Consider the following 12,620-nt stretch of genomic DNA (forward strand, 5'->3'; position numbering starts at 1 on the left):
GACTTTACCGAAAAAAACCTAATACAATGAATCCTTGCAGTCACGAAAGCTTCAAATCTAGAATTTTATAAGGGCACCACGGGGTGACCAGCCCCTCCCCACCCAGCCCCTCCCCACCCTCCCCACCCAGTCCCTCCCCACCCACCCCTCCCCACCCAGCCCCTCCCTGCACGATGGACGGACGGACACAATAATCCCCTGTGGGCTGGTGGAACCAGTGGGTTTCTACCAGTGATACATTTGTGTGTTCACGTCCTCGCATGCATTCATAACTCTGCCCTTGCCTGCCTTCATAACACCGAACGCCTACGTTTTAAACCCAAAAAGCCTCGCCTGGCTTAACCCTCAACCCTCATTCTAAACCCTGACCTGTTTATACAATAAGATTAAAATTTCAATGAAATAAATATCATCTGATGGATTTTGTTTTACCTTTCGTACTCACCCAGATCGATGGCATTAAAGTTACTGCTTTTAAATTGCAAATATTTTCCTCGTGGCGTTCAGTCGTTACTCAGGGTGTTTAAAATGAAACACTGAGAGTGCCCTGGATAGTATGAGGACCATTGATGATATTTCAAGTAAAAAATTATACAGTACAGTATGTTGTTTGTCTTCCTCAATGTGATTCTTAAATATGTTATTGTTTAATTCTAGATTTGAAGCTTTCTCACTTGACACAGTAAAATTAGCTGTGACGGTCCCACCTGAAGATGGAGATTTGTGTTGCCTCCGAAACGTCGTGATTTAATTGATTTATTTTCATTTATTATTATTTTATTTTATTATTTTCTACCTACGTGACTTTACCGAAAAAACCTAAGAATATGTTATTGTTTCAAAGTTAGATAAGAAATACTTTGTGCCCTACATTTTCTTGGGTGAAAAGTTGCCTAAGATGTGTCCAATCCTGTCCAGCTGGATCAAAACTAATAAAAGTCACCTGCTCTCTAAACCCTAACCCTCACTTGCTTTCTAAACGCTAATCTTCACCTGCCTTCTAAATCCGAACCCTCAACTGCTTTCTAAAACCTAACCCTCTCCTGCCTTCTAACTCCTAATCCTCACCTGCTTACTAAACCCTAACCCTCAACTGCCCTCTAAACCTTAACCCTCATATGCTTTTGGAAACACTAACCATAATCTGCTTTCTATACCCTAACCCTCAACTGCTTCGTAAACCCTAACCCTCACCCAGAGGCGTAGCTAGGGAGGGGGGGCAGGGGGGTACATATGTCCCGGGGCGCCAAGGTAAAGGGGCGCCAAAATGAGGCTTACAACGTTACATTATACCTTATTGTGACGGGCGCGGCAGCCTGAAACTACTGCACAAATCTACACCTCAACCTAAAAGTTATATATCCCGCCACACACAGCCTACATGTAATGTAATTACATTTTGGTACGCACGCCTATTAAGAACTTACATGGAAGAACGTCCCAAACAACAGACAGGCGCAGTCTTTCAGCCTTAGTCAGTGGCATGTGTTTTTTGGTGGCGGAAACTACGACATGATGATAAACTTGTTGACAGTAACGGGGAAGATGAGATAGAAGAATCTTCTGTTAGAGAAGCTGAAAATACTCATTATGATGCTGTTCCTGCTGTACTAAAGTTTCACGATGTTGGCTACTTAGAATATGATAAAACGACAAAGCTATCGAAAATATCACAGCCTCTTCACAATGAAATGATTACTTGCATTTTCAGCACAGAGACAATCTATCATCAGTATCCAGAGAACGTTCAATTACATCAGCATGGTATAAACGCCGACTAGCGAACGGAGAGGAAGTGAATCGTTCGTGGCTATTATATTCACCAATCAATAAAGCTGCTTATTGTTTCTGTTGTCTATTATTTACATCATTGAGTTCAAACTCACGAGCTTCGTTTGAGTTAACAAACGGTTTCAACAAGTGGAGAAAGCCAGAAAAACTAAATTCTCATGAAAACAATCCTAGCCACCGCACAGTATATATTTGTTTTTCTCTCGTTCAACAATTCGTTGCGAAGAGTTAAAAAAAGCTGTGCCCATCACAGTAAAGCGGGAGTCTGGAACACGCTGGAGTGCACGATCAGAAGCTGTTAAAGCTATCTATGAAGGACTGGATGAACTAGTAGGGCTGCTAGACAAATTATCGGAGGACGTAACTATGACGCCTGAAACCAGAAGTGATGCAGAACAGTTACATGCATGCGTATTAAATTTTAACTTCATAGTTTTATTACATTTCTGGAATGTCATATTTGGAAAAATTGATCGTGTTCAGAAGCGCTTACAGGATCCTACTATGAATTTCAAGGAAGCAGCAACTGATCTTGAATCTTTGGAGCATGAATTTGTCAAGCTTCGTGATGATTTGAGCCAAGTTGCTGTAGAAAACGCCAAAACAAGATGCACAGCCTGGGGGATCGATGTGGACAGAAGAATTAGGCGACGTCGGAAGATTCCAGGAGAACTGGCAAGAGATGCAGGACTTTCAGCAGAAGAAGAAATTGTGCGCGTTATGAAGAGCGTATTTTATCGACTTCAACAGGAGATGTCAACACGGTTTTTACGACTAAAAGACCTGAACACAAAATTTGGATTTCTGCTGGACGTCAAAACTCTTCTATCCGACACAGATGTCAATGCAATTCGTCGAAATTGCACAGATTTTGGAAATTTCTATGACACCGATATCAATGGCCACGAACTTTTCACAGAAATTGGAGATTACAAAATGCTGCTCAATAACCGGAATAAAGTTCTACCAGAAACTCCTTTGGATCTTCTTGGTTTTATTGTGTTTTATGGAGACGACATATTTCCGAATTTTCCACGCCCTCGATTTGTATTTCATAGAGCGCTTCGGGCGGGCTCAGCACCACGTGACGCGCCGCTTGCGCCGCGTGACACGGATCGCACGAATGTGCTGTCCAACAAAGTTCCTACCTGCCCACTCCGAAGGAACGTGTTAATCCATCGTTCTCCACATGAATAGTTGCAATCGCCTTGTTTACTTCACAAGTATATATATGGATATGGCATCTTAATTGGGAAATCTTAAAAAACGGTCGCATTGGGAAATGCAAAGGTTTATGTTCCAAAACAAAAACTTACATTTTCAATTTCTAAAAATAAATCATGCAGAGGATTTGAACTTGGCACCCATTTAATGTTGTGATGGAAAACAAGTCTCCTTAACACTTCTATAGAAGTCAAACTCAATTACCAGGTAGTTACTTGGATTAGTAACCCGTAATGCACTCATGCAGAAAAATACCATAAAATATCTCAATGAGGCACCACTGGGATTTGAACCCAGGATCGCCTGTTTACTAGACAGGCGCTTTACCAACTAAGCCATGGCGCCATATTCCTCTACGGAATTTCTTAAGTTTCCAATCCCACTGGCAAATTCACAGAAACTCCGAAAAAAATGTTGATGCATTCAAGAAATGTGATGCCTAGAACGAATATATTTTTGAGATTAGTTATGAATCATGGCAACATGTGACAAGGTGCCCGAGTGGTTAAGGCGATGGAGTGCTAATCCACTGTGCTCTGCACGCATGGGTTCGAATCCGATCCTTGTCGATTTGCTCTTTTTAGAGTGAAATCTCGAGAAGCCATTTTTTATGTCAATGATTGGGGATTATATAACAAATTTAGCACCTTTAAGAAATGGAATGCTGAGAAATTACACTGCACTGTGATTGATCAAACGATTACCGTAATTCAGATGTGAGTTTGCTGAATCCTGAAGGTGAAACGCTATTACAGGTAGGAACAACAGTTCCACACTGCCCACCAGGGATTATTTGTCCGTCTGTATGTCTGTCGCGCATAGCCACGCCCTCGATTTGTATTTCATAGAGCGCTTCAGGCGGGCTCAGCACCACGTGACGCGCCGGTTGCGCCACGTGACACGGATCGCACGAATGCGCTGTCCAACCAAGTTCCTACCTGCCCACTCCGAAGGAACGTGTTAATCCATCGTTCTCCACATGAATAGTTGCAATCGGCTTGTTTACTTCACAAGAATATGTTTGTATATTGATTATTAATTGCGAAATCTCAAAATATGTCGCATTGGGAAATGCAAACGTTTATGTTCCAAAACAAAAACTTACATTTTCTAAAAATAAATCAAGCACAGGATTTGAACTTGGCACCCATTTAATGTTGTGATGGAACAACAAGTCTCCTTAACACTTCTATAGAAGTCAAACTCAATTACCAGGAAGTTACTTGGATTATTAACCCGTAATGCGCTCATGCAGAATAATACCATAAATATCTCAATGAGGCACCACTGGGATTTGAACCCAGGATCTCCTGTTTACTAGACAGGCGCTTTACCAACTAAGCCATGGCGCCATATTCCTCTATGGAATTTCTTAAGTTTCCAATCCCACTGGCAAATTCACAGAAACTCCGATAAAAATGTTGATGCATTCAAGAAATGTGATGCCTAGAACGAATATATTTTTGAGATTAGTTATGAATCATGGCAACATGTGACAAGGTGGCCGAGTGGTTAAGGCGATGGACTGCTAATCCATTGTGCTCTGCACGCATGGGTTCGAATCCCATCCTTGTCGATTTGCTCTTTTAAGAGTGAAATCTCGAGAAGCCATTTTTATGTCACTGATTGGGGATTATTTAACAAATTTAGCACCTTTAAGAAATGTGATGCTGAGAAATTACACTGCACTGTGATTGATCAAACGATTACCGTAATTCAGATGTGATTTTGCTGAATCCTGAAGGTGAAACGCTATTACAGGTAGGAACAACAGTTCCACACTGCCCACCAGGGATTATTTGTCCGTCTGTATGTCTGTCGCGCATAGCCACGCCCTCGATTTGTATTTCATAGAGCGCTTTGGACGGGCTCAGCATCACGTGACGCGCCGCTTGCACCACGTTACACGGATCGCACGAATGCGCTGTCCAACCAAGTTCCTACCTGCCTACTCCGAAAAAACGTGTTAATCCATCGTTCTCCACATGAATAGTTGCAATCGGCTTGTTTACTTCACAAGTATATATATGGAAATTGAAAATTAATTGGGAAATCTCAAAATACGGTCGCATTGGGAAATGCAAACGTTTATGTTCCAAAACAAAAACTTACATTTTCAATTTCTAAAAATAAATCAAGCACAAGATTTGAACTTGGCACCCATTTAATGTTGTGATGGAAGAACAAGTCTCCTTAACACTTCTATAGAAGTCAAGCTCTATTACCAGGAAGTTACTTCGATTATTAACCCATAATGCACTCATGCAGAATAATACCATAAATATCTCAATGAGGCACCACTGGGATTTGAACCCAGGATCTCCTAGTTTACTAGACAGGCGCTTTACCAACTAAGCCATGGCGCCCTATGTCGATTTGCTTTTTTAGAGTGAAATCTAGAGAAGCCATTTTTTCTGTCACTGATTGGGGATTATTTAACAAATTTAGCACCTTTAAGAAATGTGATGCTGAAAAATTATACTGCATTGAGATTGATCAAACGATTACCGTAATTCAGATGTGAGTTGGCTGAATCCTGAAGGTGAAACACTATTAATCCAACGTTCTCCACATGCATAGTTGCAATCGCCGTGTTTACTTTACAGATGTATATATGGATATTGAATATTAATTGGGAAATCTCAAAATAGGTCGCATTGGGAAATGCAAACGTTTATGTTCCAAAACAAAAAACTTACATTTTCAATTTCTAAAAATAAATCAAGCACAGGATTTGAACTTGGCACCCATTTAATGTTGTGATGGAAAAACAAGTCTCCTTAACACTTCTATAGAAGTCAAACTCAATTACCAGCAAGTTACTTGGATTATTAACCCGTAATGCACTCATGCAGAATAATACCATAAAATATCTCAATGAGGCACCACTGGGATTTGAACCCAGGATCTCCTGTTTACTAGACAGGCGCTTTACCAACTAAGCCATGGCGCCATATTCCTCTATGGAATTTCTTAAGTTTCCAATCCCACTGGCAAATTCACAGAAACTCCGATAAAAATGTTGATGCATTCAAGAAATGTGATGCCTAGAACGAATATATTTTTGAGATTAGTTATGAATCATGGCAACCTGTGACAAGGTGGCCGAGTGGGTAAGGCGATGGACTGCTAATCCATTGTGCTCTGCACGCATGGGTTCGAATCCCATCCTTGTCGATTTGCTCTTTTTAGAGTGAAATCTCGAGAAGCCATTTTTATGTCACTGATCGGGGATTATTTAACAAATTTAGCACCTTTAAGAAATGAAATGCTGAGAAATTACACTGCACTGTGATTGATCAAACGATTACCGTAATTCAGATGTGATTTTGCTGAATCCTGAAGGTGAAACGCTATTACAGGTAGGAACAACAGTTCCACACTGCCCACCAGGGATTATTTGTCCGTCTGTATGTCTGTCGCGCATAGCCACGCCCTCGATTTGTATTTCATAGAGCGCTTCGGGTGGGCTCAGCATCACGTGACGCGCCGCTTGCACCACGTTACACGGATCGCACGAATGCGCTGTCCAACCAAGTTCCTACCTGCCTACTCCGAAAAAACGTGTTAATCCATCGTTCTCCACATGAATAGTTGCAATCGGCTTGTTTACTTCACAAGTATATATATGGAAATTGAAAATTAATTGGGAAATCTCAAAATACGGTCGCATTGGGAAATGCAAACGTTTATGTTCCAAAACAAAAACTTACATTTTCAATTTCTAAAAATAAATCAAGCACAAGATTTGAACTTGGCACCCATTTAATGTTGTGATGGAAGAACAAGTCTCCTTAACACTTCAATAGAAGTCAAGCTCTATTACCAGGAAGTTACTTCGATTATTAACCCATAATGCACTCATGCAGAATAATACCACAAATATCTCAATGAGGCACCACTGGGATTTGAACCCAGGATCTCCTGTTTACTAGACAGGCGCTTTACCAACTAAGCCATGGCGCCCTATGTCGATTTGCTTTTTTAGAGTGAAATCTAGAGAAGCCATTTTTTCTGTCACTGATTGGGGATTATTTAACAAATTTAGCACCTTTAAGAAATGTGATGCTGAAAAATTATACTGCATTGAGATTGATCAAACGATTACCGTAATTCAGATGTGAGTTGGCTGAATCCTGAAGGTGAAACACTATTAATCCAACGTTCTCCACATGCATAGTTGCAATCGCCGTGTTTACTTTACAGATGTATATATGGATATTGAATATTAATTGGGAAATCTCAAAATACGGTCGCATTGGGAAATGCAAACGTTTTTGTTCCAAAACAAAAAACTTACATTTTCAATTTCTAAAAATAAATCAAGCACAGGATTTGAACTTGGCACCCATTTAATGTTGTGATGGAAAAACAAGTCTCCTTAACACTTCTATAGAAGTCAAACTCAATTACCAGGAAGTTACTTGGATTATTAACCCGTAATGCGCTCATGCAGAATAATACCATAAAATTTCTCAATGAGGCACCACTGGGATTTGAACCCAGGATCTCCTGTTTACTAGACAGGCGCTTTACCAACTAAGCCATGGCGCCATATTCCTCTATGGAATTTCTTAAGTTTCCAATCCCACTGGCAAATTCACAGAAACTCCGATAAAAATGTTGATGCATTCAAGAAATGTGATGCCTAGAACGAATATATTTTTGAGATTAGTTATGAATCATGGCAACATGTGACAAGGTGGCCGAGTGGTTAAGGCGATGGACTGCTAATCCATTGTGCTCTGCACGCATGGGTTCGAATCCCATCCTTGTCGATTTGCTCTTTTAAGAGTGAAATCTCGAGAAGCCATTTTTATGTCACTGATTGGGGATTATTTAACAAATTTAGCACCTTTAAGAAATGGAATGCTGAGAAATTACACTGCACTGTGATTGATCAAACGATTACCGTCATTCAGATGTGATTTTGCTGAATCCTGAAGGTGAAACGCTATTACAGGTAGAAACAACAGTTCCACACTGCGCACCAGGGATTATTTGTCCGTCTGTATGTCTGTCGCGCATAGCCACGCCCTCGATTTGTATTTCATAGAATGCTTCGGGCGGGCTCAACACCACGTGACGCGACGCTTGCGCCACGTGACACGGATCGCACGAATGCGCTGTCCAACCAAGTTCCTACCTGCCTACTCCGAAAAAACGTGTTAATCCATCGTTCTCCACATGAATAGTTGCAATCGGCTTGTTTACTTCACAAGTATATATATGGAAATTGAAAATTAATTGGGAAATCTCAAAATACGGTCGCATTGGGAAATGCAAACGTTTATGTTCCAAAACAAAAACTTACATTTTCAATTTCTAAAAATAAATCAAGCACAAGATTTGAACTTGGCACCCATTTAATGTTGTGATGGAAGAACAAGTCTCCTTAACACTTCTATAGAAGTCAAGCTCTATTACCAGGAAGTTACTTCGATTATTAACCCATAATGCACTCATGCAGAATAATACCATAAATATCTCAATGAGGCACCACTGGGATTTGAACCCAGGATCTCCTGTTTACTAGACAGGCGCTTTACCAACTAAGCCATGGCGCCCTATGTCGATTTGCTTTTTTAGAGTGAAATCTAGAGAAGCCATTTTTTCTGTCACTGATTGGGGATTATTTAACAAATTTAGCACCTTTAAGAAATGTGATGCTGAAAAATTATACTGCATTGAGATTGATCAAACGATTACCGTAATTCAGATGTGAGTTGGCTGAATCCTGAAGGTGAAACACTATTAATCCAACGTTCTCCACATGCATAGTTGCAATCGCCGTGTTTACTTTACAGATGTATATATGGATATTGAATATTAATTGGGAAATCTCAAAATACGGTCGCATTGGGAAATGCAAACGTTTATGTTCCAAAACAAAAAACTTACATTTTCAATTTCTAAAAATAAATCAAGCACATGATTTGAACTTGGCACCCATTTAATGTTGTGATGGAAAAACAAGTCTCCTTAACACTTCTATAGAAGTCAAACTCAATTACCAGAAAGTTACTTGGATTATTAACCCGTAATGCACTCATGCAGAATAATACCATAAAATATCTCAATGAGGCACCACTGGGATTTGAACCCAGGATCTCCTGTTTACTAGACAGGCGCTTTACCAACTAAGCCATGGCGCCATATTCCTCTATGGATTTTCTTAAGTTTCCAATCCCACTGGCAAATTCACAGAAACTCCGATAAAAATGTTGATGCATTCAAGAAATGTGATGCCTAGAACGAATATATTTTTGAGATTAGTTATGAATCATGGCAACCTGTGACAAGGTGGCCGAGTGGTTAAGGCGATGGACTGCTAATCCATTGTGCTCTGCACGCATGGGTTCGAATCCCATCCTTGTCGATTTGCTCTTTTTAGAGTGAAATCTCGAGAAGCCATTTTTATGTCACTGATCGGGGATTATTTAACAAATTTAGCACCTTTAAGAAATGAAATGCTGAGAAATTACACTGCACTGTGATTGATCAAACGATTACCGTAATTCAGATGTGATTTTGCTGAATCCTGAAGGTGAAACGCTATTACAGGTAGGAACAACAGTTCCACACTGCCCACCAGGGATTATTTGTCCGTCTGTATGTCTGTCGCGCATAGCCACGCCCTCGATTTGTATTTCATAGAGCGCTTCGGGTGGGCTCAGCATCACGTGACGCGCCGCTTGCACCACGTTACACGGATCGCACGAATGCGCTGTCCAACCAAGTTCCTACCTGCCTACTCCGAAAAAACGTGTTAATCCATCGTTCTCCACATGAATAGTTGCAATCGGCTTGTTTACTTCACAAGTATATATATGGATATTGAATATTAATTGGGAAATCTCAAAATACGGTCGCATTGGGAAATGCAAACGTTTTTGTTCCAAAACAAAAAACTTACATTTTCAATTTCTAAAAATAAATCAAGCACAGGATTTGAACTTGGCACCCATTTAATGTTGTGATGGAAAAACAAGTCTCCTTAACACTTCTATAGAAGTCAAACTCAATTACCAGGAAGTTACTTGGATTATTAACCCGTAATGCGCTCATGCAGAATAATACCATAAAATATCTCAATGAGGCACCACTGGGATTTGAACCCAGGATCTCCTGTTTACTAGACAGGCGCTTTACCAACTAAGCCATGGCGCCATATTCCTCTATGGAATTTCTTAAGTTTCCAATCCCACTGGCAAATTCACAGAAACTCCGATAAAAATGTTGATGCATTCAAGAAATGTGATGCCTAGAACGAATATATTTTTGAGATTAGTTATGAATCATGGCAACATGTGACAAGGTGGCCGAGTGGTTAAGGCGATGGACTGCTAATCCATTGTGCTCTGCACGCATGGGTTCGAATCCCATCCTTGTCGATTTGCTCTTTTAAGAGTGAAATCTCGAGAAGCCATTTTTATGTCACTGATTGGGGATTATTTAACAAATTTAGCACCTTTAAGAAATGGAATGCTGAGAAATTACACTGCACTGTGATTGATCAAACGATTACCGTCATTCAGATGTGATTTTGCTGAATCCTGAAGGTGAAACGCTATTACAGGTAGAAACAACAGTTCCACACTGCGCACCAGGGATTATTTGTCCGTCTGTATGTCTGTCGCGCATAGCCACGCCCTCGATTTGTATTTCATAGAATGCTTCGGGCGGGCTCAACACCACGTGACGCGACGCTTGCGCCACGTGACACGGATCGCACGAATGCGCTGTCCAACCAAGTTCCTACCTGCCCACTCCGAAGGAATTTGTTAATCCATCGTTCTCCACATGCATAGTTCTAATCGCCGTGCTTACTTTACAGATGTATATATGGATATTGAATATTAATTGGGAAATCTCAAAATACGGTCGCATTGGGAAATGCAAACGTTTATGTTCCAAAACAAAAACTTACATTTTCAATTTCTAAAAATAAATCAAGCACAGGATTTGAACTTGGCACCCATTTAATGTTGTGATGGAAAAACAAATCTCCTTAACACTTCTATAGAAGTCAAACTCAATTACCAGAAAGTTACTTGGATTATTAACCCGTAATGCACTCATGCAGAATAATACCATAAAATATCCCAATGAGGCACCACTGGGATTTGAACCCAGGATCTCCTGTTTACTAGACAGGCGCTTTACCAACTAAGCCATGGCGCCATATTCCTCTATGGAATTTCTTAAGTTTCCAATCCCACTGGCAAATTCACAGAAACTCCGATAAAAATGTTGATGCATTCAAGAAATGTGATGCCTAGAACGAATATATTTTTGAGATTAGTTATGAATCATGGCAACCTGTGACAAGGTGGCCGAGTGGTTAAGGCGATGGACTGCTAATCCATTGTGCTCTGCACGCATGGGTTCGAATCCCATCCTTGTCGATTTGCTCTTTTTAGAGTGAAATCTCGAGAAGCCATTTTTATGTCACTGATCGGGGATTATTTAACAAATTTAGCACCTTTAAGAAATGAAATGCTGAGAAATTACACTGCACTGTGATTGATCAAACGATTACCGTAATTCAGATGTGATTTTGCTGAATCCTGAAGGTGAAACGCTATTACAGGTAGGAACAACAGTTCCACACTGCCCACCAGGGATTATTTGTCCGTCTGTATGTCTGTCGCGCATAGCCACGCCCTCGATTTGTATTTCATAGAGCGCTTCGGGCGGGCTCAACACCACGTGACGCGACGCTTGCGCCACGTGACACGGATCGCACGAATGCGCTGTCCAACCAAGTTCCTACCTGCCCACTCCGAAGGAATTTGTTAATCCATCGTTCTCCACATGCATAGTTCTAATCGCCGTGCTTACTTTACAGATGTATATATGGATATTGAATATTAATTGGGAAATCTCAAAATACGGTCGCATTGGGAAATGCAAACGTTTATGTTCCAAAACAAAAAACTTACATTTTCAATTTCTAAAAATAAATCAAGCACAGGATTTGAACTTGGCACCCATTTAATGTTGTGATGGAAAAACAAGTCTCCTTAACACTTCTATAGAAGTCAAACTCAATTACCAGAAAGTTACTTGGATTATTAACCCGTAATGCACTCATGCAGAATAATACCATAAAATATCCCAATGAGGCACCACTGGGATTTGAACCCAGGATCTCCTGTTTACTAGACAGGCGCTTTACCAACTAAGCCATGGCGCCATATTCCTCTATGGAATTTCTTAAGTTTCCAATCCCACTGGCAAATTCACAGAAACTCCGATAAAAATGTTGATGCATTCAAGAAATGTGATGCCTAGAACGAATATATTTTTGAGATTAGTTATGAATCATGGCAACCTGTGACAAGGTGGCCGAGTGGTTAAGGCGATGGACTGCTAATCCATTGTGCTCTGCACGCATGGGTTCGAATCCCATCCTTGTCGATTTGCTCTTTTTAGAGTGAAATCTCGAGAAGCCATTTTTATGTCACTGATCGGGGATTATTTAACAAATTTAGCACCTTTAAGAAATGAAATGCTGAGAAATTACACTGCACTGTGATTGATCAAACGATTACCGTAATTCAGATGTGATTTTGCTGAATCCTGAAGGTGAAACGCTATTA

The 12,620-nt window shown here is 40.5% G+C and overlaps 1 protein-coding gene and 18 non-coding genes across 19 annotated transcripts in view; 7 read left to right on the top strand and 12 right to left on the bottom strand.

Annotated features, from left to right (window-relative positions):
- Nucleotides 1-12,620, bottom strand: part of LOC144735177 (carbonic anhydrase 2-like) — a 527,023-nt gene that overhangs the window by 502,179 nt on the left and 12,224 nt on the right. The window lies entirely within an intron of this gene.
- TRNAT-AGU (transfer RNA threonine (anticodon AGU)) lies at nt 3,288-3,360 on the bottom strand. The gene has a single exon. It is a non-coding gene; the product is annotated as a tRNA-Thr (tRNA).
- On the bottom strand, nt 4,295-4,367 carry TRNAT-AGU (transfer RNA threonine (anticodon AGU)). Its single transcript has one exon. It is a non-coding gene; the product is annotated as a tRNA-Thr (tRNA).
- TRNAS-GCU (transfer RNA serine (anticodon GCU)) lies at nt 4,510-4,591 on the top strand. Its single transcript has one exon. It is a non-coding gene; the product is annotated as a tRNA-Ser (tRNA).
- TRNAT-AGU (transfer RNA threonine (anticodon AGU)) lies at nt 5,308-5,381 on the bottom strand. The gene has a single exon. It is a non-coding gene; the product is annotated as a tRNA-Thr (tRNA).
- TRNAT-AGU (transfer RNA threonine (anticodon AGU)) lies at nt 5,896-5,968 on the bottom strand. Its single transcript has one exon. It is a non-coding gene; the product is annotated as a tRNA-Thr (tRNA).
- TRNAS-GCU (transfer RNA serine (anticodon GCU)) lies at nt 6,111-6,192 on the top strand. Its single transcript has one exon. It is a non-coding gene; the product is annotated as a tRNA-Ser (tRNA).
- On the bottom strand, nt 6,909-6,981 carry TRNAT-AGU (transfer RNA threonine (anticodon AGU)). The gene has a single exon. It is a non-coding gene; the product is annotated as a tRNA-Thr (tRNA).
- Nucleotides 7,497-7,569, bottom strand: TRNAT-AGU (transfer RNA threonine (anticodon AGU)). The gene has a single exon. It is a non-coding gene; the product is annotated as a tRNA-Thr (tRNA).
- On the top strand, nt 7,712-7,793 carry TRNAS-GCU (transfer RNA serine (anticodon GCU)). Its single transcript has one exon. It is a non-coding gene; the product is annotated as a tRNA-Ser (tRNA).
- TRNAT-AGU (transfer RNA threonine (anticodon AGU)) lies at nt 8,510-8,582 on the bottom strand. The gene has a single exon. It is a non-coding gene; the product is annotated as a tRNA-Thr (tRNA).
- Nucleotides 9,098-9,170, bottom strand: TRNAT-AGU (transfer RNA threonine (anticodon AGU)). The gene has a single exon. It is a non-coding gene; the product is annotated as a tRNA-Thr (tRNA).
- On the top strand, nt 9,313-9,394 carry TRNAS-GCU (transfer RNA serine (anticodon GCU)). Its single transcript has one exon. It is a non-coding gene; the product is annotated as a tRNA-Ser (tRNA).
- On the bottom strand, nt 10,113-10,185 carry TRNAT-AGU (transfer RNA threonine (anticodon AGU)). Its single transcript has one exon. It is a non-coding gene; the product is annotated as a tRNA-Thr (tRNA).
- Nucleotides 10,328-10,409, top strand: TRNAS-GCU (transfer RNA serine (anticodon GCU)). Its single transcript has one exon. It is a non-coding gene; the product is annotated as a tRNA-Ser (tRNA).
- On the bottom strand, nt 11,127-11,199 carry TRNAT-AGU (transfer RNA threonine (anticodon AGU)). The gene has a single exon. It is a non-coding gene; the product is annotated as a tRNA-Thr (tRNA).
- On the top strand, nt 11,342-11,423 carry TRNAS-GCU (transfer RNA serine (anticodon GCU)). The gene has a single exon. It is a non-coding gene; the product is annotated as a tRNA-Ser (tRNA).
- TRNAT-AGU (transfer RNA threonine (anticodon AGU)) lies at nt 12,142-12,214 on the bottom strand. Its single transcript has one exon. It is a non-coding gene; the product is annotated as a tRNA-Thr (tRNA).
- TRNAS-GCU (transfer RNA serine (anticodon GCU)) lies at nt 12,357-12,438 on the top strand. The gene has a single exon. It is a non-coding gene; the product is annotated as a tRNA-Ser (tRNA).

This window comes from Lampetra planeri, chromosome 54, assembly GCF_965212315.1.
Source record: "Lampetra planeri chromosome 54, kcLamPlan1.2.h2, whole genome shotgun sequence".
NCBI classification, from domain to species: domain Eukaryota; kingdom Metazoa; phylum Chordata; class Hyperoartia; order Petromyzontiformes; family Petromyzontidae; genus Lampetra; species Lampetra planeri.